Here is a 16,562-nt window from a genome sequence, read left to right on the forward strand (position 1 = left end):
TTATCATTAAATTCATAAATTACTTAGCTTTATAATTGTTGTTCAATTTATTTAGTGTTTGTTTAATGGCTAGTTTAATTTGTATATGTTTGTTAGAAATGTAATTGTTAATACTGTGGCATTTTCTTGCAGAGTAATAACGTATTTTTCAAGTTTTGTTTTTTACACACGGTTAATTGATATTAATTATGCATAATTTTAATGTTTTACTTATTATGTTAATCAATTGTTTTATTTCAATTCCCAATTAATTTATTGGTAAGTGTTTTTATAATTTTGTATGTGAAATGATCAGTTCCTAGGTAATTATTTAACATAAATATTTTTTTACTTATGTTGACATTTTGTAAGTTTTCATGTTTTTTTAAGGCAGGGGAGTGGATGTAATTAGAAGCAATTTCATTATGTTTTTTTATTTCATGATTTAAAATAGGTTCTTGTTTTTGTTAAATACTGTAGTATGTATTTGATTTATGTGATATAATTCAATTATTTACTTGTATTATGTTTTTAAATATTCATAATAAATGAATAGGATTTGTATTCTTATATTTATTCCCTCTGAAGTCCAATTCATTCCCTTCTCATGCTTACACTCGAGTGTGAATAGTAAATCTGAATTCTTCAAAGTCCAACACTTTCCCTACTGTTGCTTGGACTGGATTGGGCATAGTAAATCTGACTTCTTCAAATTCCAACACTTTCCCTACCTTTGCTTAGACTGAAGCTGTAGTGGTAATAGTAAACTTAACCTTTCTGAAGTCCAACACTTTCCCTACAGTTGCTTAGGCTGCAGTGGGAATAGTCAATGTTACCCTTCCGAAGTCCAAACCTTTTCCTAGTTTCGCTTTGACTGGAATAGGAATAAAAAAATCTAAACCCTGGTTAGAAATGGGTTTGCAGCTGCAGACAAGCTCTGATCAGTTGCAACCTGAATCTTTGGCTCTGGGGCAAAGCACTTTTGTCAGATTGGCTTGGCAGGTTTGTCCCGGTCACCTGTTGGTTCTCCAGTCAAAAATGATAGAGTTTCTAAGTCCCAGCTTTTAGGGTTATGCAGGAGAAGTAAACTCTGGCACTTATCTAGGAGCCCCATGTCCTTAGAGACACCACTTAGGGTTCAGGATTCACTGCAGTAGAGGCCACCAGCAAGTTCCTGGGCAGGTTCAGTTAGACCTGGTTAGCTAGGCTCTTCAGGAAATTGTGCTTCTTTCAGCTTTTGCGTCCCTTTAGCTTAACAGAAGGTCAGCCAAATGACCCTTATAGTCCACTTCTCAGTCCTGGAGACAAATAGAAGCAGGTCCAACTGTTGGGGTTCTCCTCACATATCACTATAGCAGGTGCAGTCCTTTGTCTTTATTCCACAGGTCTAGAGCTGTTTTGAAGAGGCTATTGGGAGGTGCCCCATTTATGCCGAGTGCTAGCATGTGGGTGGGGTAAACTCCAGGACTCCTCCTAACCAATGGAGGAAAAGTTTGCAGTTGTGTCCCTACCCATGTTTTCAGCAGTTCCTGGGTGTTTTACTTTTACCTATCCTACAGTGTCTCTCTTTACCCAAATCAACATGGCAGAACATATCTTCTCTTGTGCAGAGCTACCTGTGCCCACCCAGAGATGGGGCCATGATAAAGGACCCTCCCCCTCCTTGTGGCCATTCCAAACCAGTTCTGGGGTTTCTCCTCTCCCACAGGGATTCGTGGCTGACTGGCTAAATGGTTAATAGTGGGGGTAGTCCCTATTATGAGTACAAGGTAGGCATCCTTTGAAGTTAATTAAGTTCCTGGGCTCAAGCCAGATGCCCATCCTGTCAGGGAAAGGTCAATCCCTCTCCCTTTATATCAGTTCTGGAGCAACTTCACACCTAATCAAGGAGCCATTCAGCTCCTAAGTGACAGTGGGCATTGTCAGAAATGCACGTTTGGCTAAGGCAGAAAAATGATAACTTTTCTAAGAATACCATTTTCAAAATAGTAATATAAAATATGACAGCAGTAATATAAAATCCCACTTGACCATTTACTTGGATTTTAAATACTATTGAGATGAGTTCTTAAATAATTTTCCAGCTACTCCCAAACTCAAGTTATTCTTTATGAGGTGCTTAAATGCAACCCAGCACTCCCCTAAGAGAAAGTCAGCCTTGCCACAGTGAAAAATGAGTTTGGAGTTGTTCCGCTGCCAGTACGTGTGAAACATAAAATACACATGTTATACTTTTTAAATGCCATGCGCTCTGCCCCATTGGCATTTAGGGCTTATGTTATGGTGAACTGATAAGTATTTGAAACAAAGGTTTAGGCCTGGTAAAAGGTTTATTTTGCCAGCTCAAAATTGTAGAGTCAAACCTGCATACACAGCTACAGGGGCAGGCCTTGAGACATGATTTGCACAGTTATTTTAGCAGTGGTACAATATGTGCTGCAGTCCACTAGTGACATTTAACTTAAAATCCCTGGGTACACTTTTTTACTATTTACTCAGGACTTATAGGTTAGTTAAATATGCCAATCAGGAGTGTAGTCATAGTAATTTTGATATGCTTTAGGGATCAGACCACATGCACCGGGCACTTGACAGCAGTGTCCAAAATCAAAACAACAACAACAAAATATAGCAAAAAATGGGGGTAAGCAAGCAAACAGGGGCATTTTCCTACAACTATTTATTTGTTCACCTGGAACATACAGTAAGACACACAAATGTGAATTAGGGGTGGGGTAGCAGATTCTGCCTCTGGCTGGCCCTTTGGGCTCTATGGCACTGCCATAGGTACCCCTTGTCTGAGGGTACATAAAGTAACTGGAAGAACAGAAAGTATAATGTCTCTACTTTCTGCGATTTCCATTACTTACTCGATTATTAAAAAATATTTGTGTAGCACTGATGGCATCAGTAAATTGCTTCTAGGTGCTAGAGAGAGAGTGAGAGCAATGTGGACCAAAAGAGTCAAAGATTACAATAGAATGGTTTTAAGTTTTTTGTGAATGCCAGGAGGTCGTTGGAGTTAAGTAGATGTCGAGGCAGGTTGTTCCTGAGGCGAGGCCAGGTCATTGAAATGTGTCTGTCTCTTTAGGGCATACATTTGCTTTAGGGATTGCAAGATAGTAGTCGCTGTTAGAGCGGAGTAGCCTGGTAAAGGTTTCTGCGATGTTGGGTGATATATGGGGTTTCCATGGGCCATAAATGAGGTGTAGAGCAGTCTTTCAGACCTTTTGAAGGATGTTAATTTAGTGAGGAGGCAGCCCAATGGATAGAGAGCTGCAGTTGACTAACTATATCTCTGAAATTTGAAGGGCAGTGTCCTTTGCTTCTGAATTGTACAGGGTTTGATCAGTTTCATTTGGTTAAATCAGGTTTAGGTTTTCTCTTACCCTTAAGAGGCAAAGCCTGTGATGTCATCCGCAGTGTAAGAGTGTGTGAATAGAGTACCTTTACAATGAAAATGTTTAGAAGTTTTTAATTGACAAATAGATATCCATTGTTATTGAAAAATCAGGTTTCTAATATATCAGACCTGTCAGTTGTCCGAGAGATAAGCAAAAGTTTCCAAGGACAGTCTTGCTGAGCAGGAGGAGGCACTTTACCTCCACAGAGAACTGAATTTTATTATCAACAGCTGAGAGGATGTGGCCTTACGGCTAGAGCAGTCAGCCTCGAAGCTGGGGAACCCAGTTCACAGGGGCTGGACGCTCAGCATCCTATGATTCTGGGCAAATCACTTAATCTCTCCGTGCCCAAAGGGGGTTTTGAGGGCAGCCGACCAGGGGGAAGTCTGTCCCCTAGGCAGATTAAGAGGGTGGTGCAATCCAGCGACTGCCATTTTGTGTTGGGCTATATAATAGCCCAAAGATAGCGCAACATCAATTTAGGAGTACAATTTGGGCTACCGGCCACCATTTTAGGTTCAGGTGACCTGGTGGCTGGTAACCCTTGTCATTGGTTGCTTCTTTGTCGCAGTTCATTATGTGTTTTCGTCTAGTGTTGAATAGGAATTCCACTCTTACCATGTCTAGCAGCGAGATGTTAGTGGCGGAGATGATGCGTCTCTTGAGAGAAGCTGGCAGGATGGACCTGGCGGTTGGGGAAGCTCCACCCTGCCCAACTCATGTGCCTCCCCAGACATCTGCCGGGGTGGCGGTGGCTGTGCTGGCATGATCGCCGCTCTGGGCTGGGTGGACATCAGGGGTTGTGCCCCGAAAAGTGAGTTTTCGCGGCTGCTCAGTCCTCAGGGATGTGGCCACATCGAGGGCAGAGGCCAGGCCTGCTGTGGTCAGGGTCAGCGTTGGGAAAGGAGGGGAGGGTAGCGCGTGTCTTACACAATCCTGTTGGGCTGGCCAGCCCGTGCGCAGAGCAGTAGGAGGGTGCAGCCGGGCCCGGGAGAGCGGGGCAAAGGGTGCAGGCGCATATACGGGTCCGCAGGTATGAGCAAGGGCAAAAAAGGGGAATCTGTGGAGCCACCCACCTTCCCCAGACACGAGGAGGTAAAGGGCCCAATGAGACGAGCCACCTCAGTGGACCCCTTAGATTTAAGCGTTGCTGCCGGGAGAGGGGAGGAGGGGGGCTGGGTGGGAGGAGGGGCCTGGGGATGGGCATGAGCCAAGAAGTCATCAGAAGTCGGCTGGGGTGGGGGAAGGGCGGATTCTTCGAGAGGCCTGTGAGGGAGGCGAGGAAATGGAGCCGGATTGGGAGGAGGGAGGGGCAGGTGTGCGGGGGGCCAGCCTGGATTTGGCCGCTCAGGCCTAATCCCAAAGCGTACAATGCAAGAATGTCCGGAATGACCCAGTTGGCTCCAGCAGCTGGTAGGTCATGAACAGCAGCAGCAAACCGGCAGGGCAGGGTGGCTTCAGCTCTCCAAGGGGCTGGGCGTAGCAGTGCAGCGGTGAAGGTTGGAGAGTATAAGGCACTGGAGGTGCTGGGCAATGAGTGTTTGGATGACCAATGGGTGGGTTTACGTTGGACTATGATGAAAACAGTTGTTTGGAAAAGGCCGAGCTCCAGGAAGAAGAGCCGGAAGCTAGCGGGGGTGTAGCCTTCTAACAAGGTGTCTTGTATATTGCAGGTGCGTAAGGCTGATGCAGGACGACAAGTCGGATGGCATCAGCACGGGCACCAACCTTGGCATCAGGTAAGGCCATAAAAAAGGTTTACACTCCTACAATGGATGCCAGTGCATGGTTCAAAAAAGGAAGCAAGAGGTGGGTAATGGGGCACAGGAGGGGGCTCCAACAAAACAGAGGACTTAGGGGTGGCTGCAGGGGGGGAGGAAAGAAAGACAGGCCAGATAGTAAGGTGTTGAAGTTTAAGACATACCTCATATGGGAGTGACAAAACCGTTGGGTGTCCATTTGATGTTGGCTACAAAGGAGCACATTTGGAAAGGGGAGTAAGTGGAAATGTTAAAACTCCTGCATAGAGAGGTGAGGTTGAAAGAAGGTTCTAAGGAGGAAAAATATGAATTGGCCAAGCAGCTAAAAGTTCCTCTTATGATAGAAAATTGGATGGCGGCTTTCTTAATATATGCCAGCATATATTGCAAGAAATATCCAGATCGCTTTGTGGCCCAATTTAAGTACATGGAGGTGATTTGGAACGTCTAATTCACGGTAGGGGGATGCTTAGGTGCAGTGCGATGAGGATTTTCAGGCGCGATGGGCGTGGGACCCGGAAGCCAAGTGGGGTAAATTGGATTTTGATTTGTGACAGCACACTATAGGGGCTGTCAAAGGGAGAAAGACTATATTCACAGCAAGTGGTCTGCGTAATGTATATGGTCCCTTAAAGGGTGTCCCACCCGGGGAGGGGTGGGTGGACCCTCATAATCTTTTGCCAGGGACAGGAGGGACTTGTTGGGATTTAACAATGAGTTGTGCACTCTGGGGTATTGCAAATTCCACCACGAATGTTCAAAGTGTTCAGGTAGACACCCCCTGGTCAACTGTTATGGGGCATGGGGTGCATACAACACTCACAGCGGGATGCAGTGGCACTAGTATGGGGGAGGATAGGGAGGACATCAGCAGAAATGTACAGACCCAACAGCGGGTAGAGGGGGGCAAAGGCCCTGGGGCAAAGGACTCATACTCTTGTTAACCTCGAGAGGTTGGAGTACTGGTTAGGATTTTACGGGCGAGCGGAAGATGCAGAGTTGCTGCAGGAGGGATTTCACTGGGGTTTTAGGTTGGGGTATGAGGGTCCGAGAATGCGTCGATGAGCAGGTAGTTTGTGTTCGGCAGCAGAATACAAGCAGGTGGTGAGGGACAAGTTAGTAAAGGAGGTTCGGGAGGGAGTAATGGCTGAACCTTGGGTGATTGGCCTATGGGGAACCTTATTGTGTCTCCAATCAGGGTTGTTCTCAAGAAGGGGGAAGGGCAATTTTGATTTATCCAGCATTTTTCATGGCCGGCGGGTAAGTCGGTAAATGACTTTATCACAGAGAAGGTGATGTCAGTGTCCTACTTGTCAGTGGATGAGGCCATTTCACTGGTAGTGGCGGCGGGCCCATGTGTATTGATGACAAAGTGCAACATCAGCTTTTCAGCTACTTCCGGTACACCCAGAGGATTTTCAGCTACTGGGTATGCATTTTGATGGCAAATGGTACGTGGATAAAGTGCTGCAGATGGGCTGCTCAATAGCTTGCGCATTGTTTGTGTTCTTTAGCACATTTTTGCAATGGGTATTCACATGGCAGACAGACCATCAACTGGTGACACATTACTTGTATGATTTATTTTTGGTGGGGCACCCGGTTCGGTGGACTGCCAGAAGTTGCTGGCTAGCTTCCAGGAGCTCATGGGTGACCTATGGGTGCCATTGGCACTAGAGAAACAGAGGGCCCAACACGGTGCTGTTGTTCTTGGGCATTGAAATTGATTTGGTTCGAATGGAAGCCAGACTACAGGAGGCTAAGCGGGAAAAGATTCTGGCTTTGGTAAGGTGCATGCTGGAGAAGGAGAAGGTCAAAGTGAAGGACGTTCAAGTTCTGCTGGATCATCTCAATTTTGTGTGCAGACTTGTACGTGCGGGAAGGTCTTTTTACAGAAGGCTGGAGAGATCGTTGTCGGGGAATGCTCTTCCCCACCATTACATAAAAATTGCGGTGGGAATTTGAGAGGATCTGAGGATGTGGTGCAAATTCTTGCGGGATTTCAACAGAATTCCTTTGGCGAGAAGGGGGATCTTGAGTGGGATGTGCAAATTTTCTCTGATACAGCCGAAGGGCTGGGTATTGTTGTGTATTGGCAGGGTAGATGGTGAGTGGAGCAGTAGCCAGTGGCATGGGCTCACAGAGGGAGGAGCATCACCTTCCTGGAACTCTTTCCGTTGGTGGTAGCAGTGACTCTTTGGGGCAGAGAGGTGGCACACAGATGGGTGTTATTCCGGGTGGACAACATGGTGGTGGTACAGGTGGTAATCAGACTATTAACCAGGGACATGCAGGTGCTGAAGTTGTTGAGGGTGTTCGTGATGGGCTGCTTGTGCCATGACATATCTTTCAGAGTGGACCACGTTCCAGTTGTGGACAATGACTTTGAGGATGCTTTGTCTCATTCACAGTGGGGAAGATTCCGTGGGTTAACAAACGAAGCGGACAGACACCCGTCGGCAACAGTGGATGGTACAACTGGAGGGAGGATCATTAGCAGATTAAGTGTGCAGGGCATACTTACAGGCTTAGAAAGAGCTTTTGGCATCAGGGGCACTGCGCAGTGCATCGGGATGGGCATGCAGCGAAGACATAGTGCAATAAATACATTTTGAGGTTGATCGACAAAGGTTTGTCTCGGGTGACCATTGCTGGGAAGCTTGAAAACAACAATTGATGGACAGCGCCGGGACACTCCTGGGAGTAGCCGCGCGCTTAACAAATACCTAGTAACATAACATAACAGAAGGCAGAACAATGTCATACATTCATCCCAGTACAGAGATCAGGGCCTAAATCCATCTTTTGTTTTCCTCCACATGCCATTCCAGTTTGAACCCAGCCATATGCAAATCAGTGTTGACCTTGCGCCCAATGGGAACAGTCCAGCCTGAACTGCCAGGCCAGGTCCTCCCTGGACTGGAAACAAGCATCCTAGGACCGGGTTGGGGGTTTCACCCCTCATCAGCCAGGATAGCTTGATTCCAGTGGCATGGAGACCACTGGACCTACGTCTGGGCATGCCCATCCCACTCGGTGTGACGAATGCAAAACAACAATTGATGGACAGAATGCAGAACAACGTCATACATTCATTCCAGTACAGAGATCTGGGCCTAAATCCATAGTTGTTTTCCTCCCCATGTCATTCCAGTTCGAACCCAGCCATATGCAAATCAGTCTTAACCCTGCGCCCAATGGGAACAGTCCTGACCGAACTGCCAGGCCATTTCCTCCGTGGACTGGAAACAAGCATCATAGGACCAGTTTCGGGGTTTCACCCCTCATCAGCCAGGATAACTTGACTCCAGTGACATGAAGAGCACAGGATCCACGTCTGGGCATACCCATCCAACTCGGGGTGACAAATGCAAAAACAATAATTGATAGACAGAATGCAGAACAACGTCATACATTCATCCCAGTACATAGATCTGTGCCTAAATCCATCTTTTTTTAGAAGACTTTTCTGGGATTGAAACGCCAGGGAGATGGGAGGTGGTGATTCAGCAATCCAAGACTGACCAGAGGGCTCAAACGAAGCAGGTTATTTTGAGCGACATGGGTACTTCGGGACCGTGCCCAGTGGCATGCGGCAAGTGCTGGGCAGAAGGTTGCAAGAGGGATAGTGGGGTGGTTTTCCTTTATATGCAAGGGGGAAGGGTGACAGCATATCAGCTACCGGTGGTGCTCCAGTTGGTGCTGGGTAGGTTTGGGGTGTGGGCTACTGAGTACGGCATGCATTCTTTCCGAGTTGGGTCTGCGTCACAAGCAGCATCCTGGGAATGGGCGCGGGAGGATTTCATGTGCTTGAGAAGTTGGTTGTCAGGATGCTACGGGCACTATGTCTGGGGTTAAGGGGTGGAGGCTAGTGCGGCGGAAGGAACAATGTAAACGCTTACTGCTCCTTTGTCTCTTTCTGGGTGCAGTACAGGGCCTGAGGCAGAGGCGGTGGTGATTTGGATAGTGGGCCAATTGTTGGTAAAATGGGCAGCCATCCAAGCAGGACAGAAGGGGGTGGGGTCCAATTTGGGTTTTGATGACCGTTTGTTTCAGGTTTCAGGAAAGGGAGTATGTTCTGGAGGTAATTGTTGCACACATTAAATGGGATTATGGTAGGGTCTCGGTGCCCGGACGTTTTGCTCATTTATTCATTAACTCTGCCTTGTAAATAAGCCACCCTTTCACGCTACACTCAGCGTGAAAGGGGAGGGCAATGGGTGTTGTGGTGGGCATTCCACCGCAACACCCATTGCTTTTGATGCTGACCCATAGTATAATAATAATAATAATAATTCACCTTTGTAAAGCGTGAACAATCACCCGTAAGGGTCTCTAGGTGCTGGGGGCCGTCAGGAAGATTAAGGAAGCTATTGCCCAGAGTCACATGGTGCTGGGCTAATCTGCCACCAGCGCCGGGGATCGAACCGTGATCCCCAGATTCCGGCGTCAGTCGCCCTGGCCGCGGCGCCACACCTCTTCCACAGTTACAAGGGTGGCATAAATATGGGGCTGCGCCAAAATTGAGGCCAAGGAAAACCTGGACTTAAACAGGCGAAACGACGAGCACAAATGCTTTATATCTCCTCGTTTTTGCTGTTGCCATTTGTGCTGCATTGTAAACAATCATTCCCCTTCAACGCAGACACCCTTGCACTATGGTGCAAGGTGCCTGCATTGGCACTAGGCAGCTAAATTAGTGCCAGCGCAGGGGGAAGTGCAGGGCTGCACCCTATTCTTGTGAATACGGTGCAGCCCTGCGTTTCAGAAGTGGCGGAGCGTGGAGTTAAGCCAAGGAGGTTAACCCCACGCTCTGTGACTACTCTTTTAAATACGCCCCTTGGTTACTTACAGATTCATATAGATACTAATAGGATGTAAGGGGAATTCAATTTAGAAATGTTGAACTGCAGTACAGTTAATGAGCTATCTACAAGGTGGGCATGTTTGGGGGTTTCGTAGAGGTTGGGGTCGGATAGGGGCTTGTTCTCTGGAGTTTTAGTTTTGTAAGGCGGTTGGCCAGGAAGTTTTGTGATGTGCACTTGTTTCTATTAACCACTTTGCCGTGGGTGTAATTCGCCCACGGCGCAGGGGGACGGTGGCGGCGGCGGCGGCGCTGTGCTCGTGACGAGCCCAGCTCGTCATGCTGCACAGTGGAGCTGTGCTCATGACGAGCTGGGCTCGTCACAACTCCGCCCACTAATTGATTCTCCCGCACAGGCGGGGAATCAATTACGCGTGGGAGTGGCGCGACCGTTGTGAAGAGCCCAGCTCGTCATGAGCACAGCTCCACTGTGCCTCATGACGAGCTGGGCTCGTCATGAGCATACAACGGGTTAAACAAAGTGGTCAGTGTTTGCCTGCACCTCTCCCTCCCAACAAAAATGAATGTGTCCATCTGTAACACAACTGGTGCTCTGGTAAAGAAATCTGAAAAAAGCAGTCAGCTTTCATAATTCTTTTCCGCTGAGTTATAAGCAGTCCAGGACGAGCCCGGCTGACCGCCACAGCCCTCCGGTTCGCTTGTAATACATTCAATTATTTGTTGATGCGGCTTTGTGGTAGATGGTCTTGATAAGATTGGACGATATACAATAGTAAAGCTGAGCACAACGATCGATGCCTTCATGTTTCCACCAACTTATTAAAGATATGTTTAATACATGTGTATTTTTTTACAAAGGAAAACATTTGCAAACTTAAAAAGCATTTTCATCTTTGTTTTTAGGTATGAAATCTAGTTCCTGCCTGCGAAGTGTGCACGTCCTACCTTCTACTTATATTAAATAAACAGCATCTACAGATGCGTTTGGTTCTATGTCTAAACATCTTTCAGGCTGATGAGAATCATGTACTCAAATAAAAACTGCTAAATATATGGCCAAACTTGAGCGTTCTGCGCTGCATTTAATCCGATTATTATAATTATCTGTAATGTTTGATGCGTTTAGCATGTCAACACAAATGTAGCCTGAACAACTGAAAAGGGGTATTGGGACTGACGTGGGCAACGCCTTACATTATTGAATCGGTGACATTCTCTTCTTGCCGATGGTCCCTTATAAATCAAAGCGAAACCGCGCGCGCTGGGATTATCACAGGCAAAGATGACGCACTCGGGCTACTATTTCCATAACTGGCAGTGAGCGTAAATGATGGGTTTTCGCGTGGATGTTGATCACTTTATTTTAGACACAATATTTAATAGGAACAAGTGTAAATGATGCCAATCAGAAGAGAAAAGTCATGAGCGTATGCTATTCACGCTTCCTTCTGTCTTTTTAAGCCTCTGTGCATATTTAACTCTAGTAGAGTGTAATCCTAATTTAAGATAGTATAACACACCGATTCGAAAAACGTGTCATATTCTGTGGCACACTAAAAAACACGCACAAGTGTAAAGTAGGTTAAGTACGTGCATGTGTACGTTACACACATGAGTTTTTTACACACTCAAAATTGTCTTTATATTTTTTTATTACCTTGGAGATTCATGGCTATTTTACAATTGGGGCAGTCACAGCTTCTCTGGGTTTCATTGATTTATACGTAATAAAATTATACATAAATCAGGACAACTGCACATAAAAATATATTTTAAAAAAAACACAAAACGTCTTTGGTATAGTAATATACATCATAGCAGACATTATGGCATCCAAAGTAAGTAAGTAGTGAAGCAATGTGCTGGAGGACTTCTGCATTGACCTCTACTACTTCAGGTTATAAACTAAAACAATATTTAAGATGTGTTTTGCCTTAATATCAATGTGCTTTATTTTACACTGCTTGAAGTGAATTAATAATGGCATTTCAAAACCCAAACGAAATGTGAAAGCTTCATATATCTCTTTTTCTATCAGTGTGTGTGTTGGCATGTGTGCATCACCAAACCCCCAGAATTGGCAACATTACCCATGTTACCTGTCAGGTACATTTTTTTAACAGAGCATTGATAAGAAAAGGACACTAATCAGAGGTTGTCGATTTATAGAGTTCTGTGACTGCTGCGTTGTCACATAATTATATGTTCACCACATTTACCCCATATTTGCAGCACCATTTACAAATGTAAACATAAGATGTTGATTCAAGCTCCGATGGACCGAAATAATGCAGTTAGATAACGTGCCACATAATGCCCCACAATTGAGCTTTTCTCGCCTCCTAATGTAGATAACGCTTCTGCATGATGTCGTCCTCCATTGCTGCACAGTCCTAGTAGCCCTGGCTATAGACCTCTAGAATTATGCGATTTTGAAGCCACAGTTTTTTCAACATGTTTATGGTCTTGCCACATTTGCCACATAATCCATCATCTGCTGCATAATCTGGGGACTGCAATCTATAGTGAAGCTTTGAAAAATTGATTTGGGGTTCAGTTTATCATTAAAATGATGCAGTATAAGTCAAAACAAAATCATTTCATGCATAGAGTGACACATAAATTATGCAAAAAAAGAAGCAGAGAACTCTGGGTAGTTCAAAAGTTTAGGTGGAAAGCAGCTCCAATAGAGATCACTCTCAACACCAGGGACACTCTAAATTTGCCCACCTCAAATGCCTGCTTTTGATGGCACTGTGCTAATCCTACGCTTAAAGACTTTGATAGAAAAGCAGACATTTGAGGTGAGCACATTTAGAGTGCCGCTGGTGTTGAGAGTACTTTATATTGGAGCTGCTTTCCACCTAATCTTGTGAACTACCCAGAGATCTCTGCTTCTTTTTTGCATAATTTATGCATCACTCTATGCCTGAAAGGGTTTTGTTTTGACTTATATTGGGTGACCCTTGTGTCTGGACAAAGCTATACCACTCTGAAGAGCTGTAATGAGAGCAAAACATGTGTCAGGGGTTGCTTTTATTCATTCATGTTGGCCTGGATCTGTCGCTGGTGTTGAGAGTGCTCCACATTGGAGCTGCTTTCCCCCTAAACTTGTGAACTAAACATAGTTCTCTGCTACTTTTTTTGCATAATTTATGCGTCACTCTATGCCTGAAAGGGTTTTGTTTTGACATATATACTTATATTGATTTTTACACTCCTACCAGACATCTCCACTCCACCCAACTGCCCCAGGCCACCAGCCCACGGATCTGCAAGACAACGTCTGGAGGAAGATCCTTCTCCTGCATCGCTGCGAAGACCTGGAACTCCTTGCCTCTGCACCTCACACAATCATCGTCGCTGCCACAATTCAGTAAGGACCTCAAGACCTGGCTCTTCGACTGAACCACAGATCCACCCTCCTCCACTCAGCACCTTGAGACCTTTAAGTCATCACTCGGGGGGGGCGTAACATACACCGAACATGGGGGTGGTAAAATTGCAGAGCTCCCATCCCGGGATCCGACATCCCCGCCACATCGACTGCAAATCCGCATTATCGGACAAAGCTGGCTGGCATGAGCAATCTTCACACCGTGGAGAGATCATATGCACAGAAATTGGATGGACAAAGCGGAGATATCAGGAAGCTGAAGAGACAAACACTGTTTCTGCCAATGCACCCACAGAGGCAGTGACCTCCACCGCGGAAGGCCCGCAACTGGATAAATTATACCTTATTTTCCAGGAAATAAGGCAATCTCGCACAGTAATGGAACAGCAACTGGGATCGCCCACCACAGAGGTTGCCCTTGTTAGAGCTGACCACAAGAAGGTGGCAGTCAGGGGAGCGCCAACAAAAACACACTGCAAGAACTGATTCCAAAGCAAAAGAGCATTCTGCAACAATTGAACAACTTCAACACCAAATCGCAATTCTGCAGTAACAGGTGGAAGACGCAGAAGGACGATCACGCCATAATACTGTTCACATGATAGGGCTGCCAGAAAACACCGAAAGTCAGAACGCCACGCTATTCATAGAAATGTGGCTACGAACCTTGATGCCTGAAGGAAGATTAACTGAAACATTTAGCGTGGAAAGGGCCCACAGAGTCCTCACCAAGAGAAGAGTGCCCGGATTGCCGCTTCGCCCTATTGTTGCTCGAGTGCTCAACTATAGAGACCATGACCAAATTCTTAAAGTGACTAGAGAAAAAGTGTTGTTCAAACATGACACTGTGCGCAATTCACTATTTCCAGAGCACAGGCTACAAGTCCAGAAGAAATGTGCCTCATATCAAGGCGTCAAACAACACCTTCAATCTCGGAACCTAAAATATGCCCTCCTGTACCCAGCAAAATTTAAAATCTTGCATGATCAGAAAAGTAACTTTTTTGACACCCCAACCGAAGCGTGAGACTGGCTGGAGCACACCTTCCCTGACCTACCCATCAATCCGGCCCTTAGTTGAAATGCCAAACCACGGCCTGGAAGGCGGCTAACCCAGCACCGGCGCCCGAATGCCCGGATGCACGGAGGCAAGAAGAGGACCTAGCACCTACACCTGAGCAAATGTTGGAAGGGCGAACATTGGCATTGATAGCGGCAGCCACACTCCGAGAATCCAGAGTAATCACAGTCAAAACTAGACACCAGCCAACTGCTCTTCCCATCTATGACTCCTCAGACGGCAAATGAATTGCTCAACTTAATACCAGTCAACATGGATCCTTATTGCCCCGCAGCCCAATTCTGGAGGCAGGTATCTTTCTTATCTTTACATGGATGATTTATACATTGATAAATTAATAGAATTGTTTTTGGAGTAATCCAACTGTAAGCCACTTTGATAGAGCTTGCCTAAAATAAATTTTTCAATTGCTATAAACACATATCTGAACAAATCCCTTGTAGGCACACTTATCTGCTTATTTAACTGCCCAAGCCTCCAAGGGCCTATTGGGTTTCCCGTTTTTGAGACACAATTCTGGAGGCTGCACTTGTGCTGTGTAGATGTAAAACAATAGCCAAAAAGATGCAGAGGCTAATACCTTATCACTGGGAGGCCTCTCCAGATGAAGGTGAGAAACCCGCATCGCCAAACCAGGCTTACTGAGCAACGTAGAAATGAAGGAACCCCACTGTGCAATGAGGTAACAAGAATCATCTATGATTAGTCATTATACCGGAGGCTTACATGAACTGAGGCCTACATCAGACTCTCACAGGGGGACACTACTTTTGGCCCGGAGACTTGAATACTAATGTTAGGCTGGAGCGGGCTGGACTCCTGGGATGGGAAGCTACACCCTTTACAGAGTGACTAACCAGGAGTCTTTGAAGACCCCAAACATCGTAAGACAACCATGGCCTCCATTGCAGTTGCAAATCCGTTAACCGTAGAGTTAATAAGAACTGTTCACAAAGTTTGGTCAAACAAAGTTCCACAGTTGGACCGAATATTGGGTTACTTCAAGGGGATGCTGACGGGCATCATAACATTTACACTTAGGACCGATTGTTTTTTTTTTAACATGACATTACAAATCCCAATATGGAGTCAATGCAGCACTATAATTATCTCACTTGGAACATACGGGGATAGGGATCTCTACACAAATGACACAGAATACATGCACAACTAGCCAGGCGTAAAGCACAGATAGTGCTATTACAGGAGACACATTTAATAGCAGCAGTCACCACTAAACTACAAAAAAATGGAGGGGACAATTTCATGCCACAACTTACTCCGCATTTGCGCGGGGAGCAGCTGTGTGGATATGCTCAGGGATTCCCTTTGTTGTACAAGAGAGACAAATAGGCAAGGAAGGCAGGTATGTGCTACTTCAAGGGGTCTTGGATGGTAGACCACTAGTGATGGGGAGTTTATATGCCCCTATTACAGAACAGGACACTTTTTACACACTTGTTACACACAAGTAGGTGCCGCTCTCGCAGACTGGACCTAACTTTCCTGGGTACTAGGAGGCGATTACTAGATACCACACTGGACCGATCCGACCCACCCCTCTCCGGCGCTCTCACGACAGGCCAAGCTTAGTAATTGCAGATCTCGGTGCAAGGGTGGTCCCTAAGAGAAATGTGGCGAAGTCATAATGCGGAAATGTGAGAATATTCTTACTATTCACCAACACACGACCTCCATACTAGAATTGACCACATATTCTGCAGTGTGTTGCTCCTACCACAAGTCACTCACATGGCGTACATAGGGAAAACAATATCAGACCACAGAGCGCTGGAATCCACAATCGCTTGGGGACGTGTCCCCTTCCGTGTTCCCACATGGAGTCTAAATCTTTGCCATTTAGAAGACGGGGTGTTCAGAGACGCACTGGCTACTACCATCGCAAACTACTATACTGAAAATGCCAGCTTAACATCCTCAGCGAGTGTGGAGTGGGAGGCTTTTGAAGTAGTCTGCGCGGCACTGCAATCGGTACCGGTACAGGAGCTCACCACCAGGTGAATAGGGAGCTAACGCAAGTCAAAGATAAATTAAGTAAACTCAAAAATCAGGCAGCCCTTGATCTGTCTACAAAGCCGGAGCTCCAAGAAGACGG

At 46.0% G+C, this 16,562-nt stretch overlaps 1 protein-coding gene across 1 annotated transcript in view; it reads left to right on the plus strand.

Annotated features, from left to right (window-relative positions):
- The window catches only part of LOC146801946 (uncharacterized), a 65,335-nt gene that overhangs the window by 19,677 nt on the left and 29,096 nt on the right, over positions 1-16,562 (plus strand). Inside the window, exon 2 of the mRNA XM_085621463.1 lies at positions 5,057-5,122. The gene's annotated coding sequence lies outside the window, so the exon portion shown is untranslated. The remainder of the gene's footprint in view (positions 1-5,056; positions 5,123-16,562) is intronic.

The sequence above is a fragment of the Triturus cristatus genome, chromosome 8 (assembly GCF_964204655.1).
Source record: "Triturus cristatus chromosome 8, aTriCri1.1, whole genome shotgun sequence".
Lineage (NCBI taxonomy): Eukaryota > Metazoa > Chordata > Amphibia > Caudata > Salamandridae > Triturus > Triturus cristatus.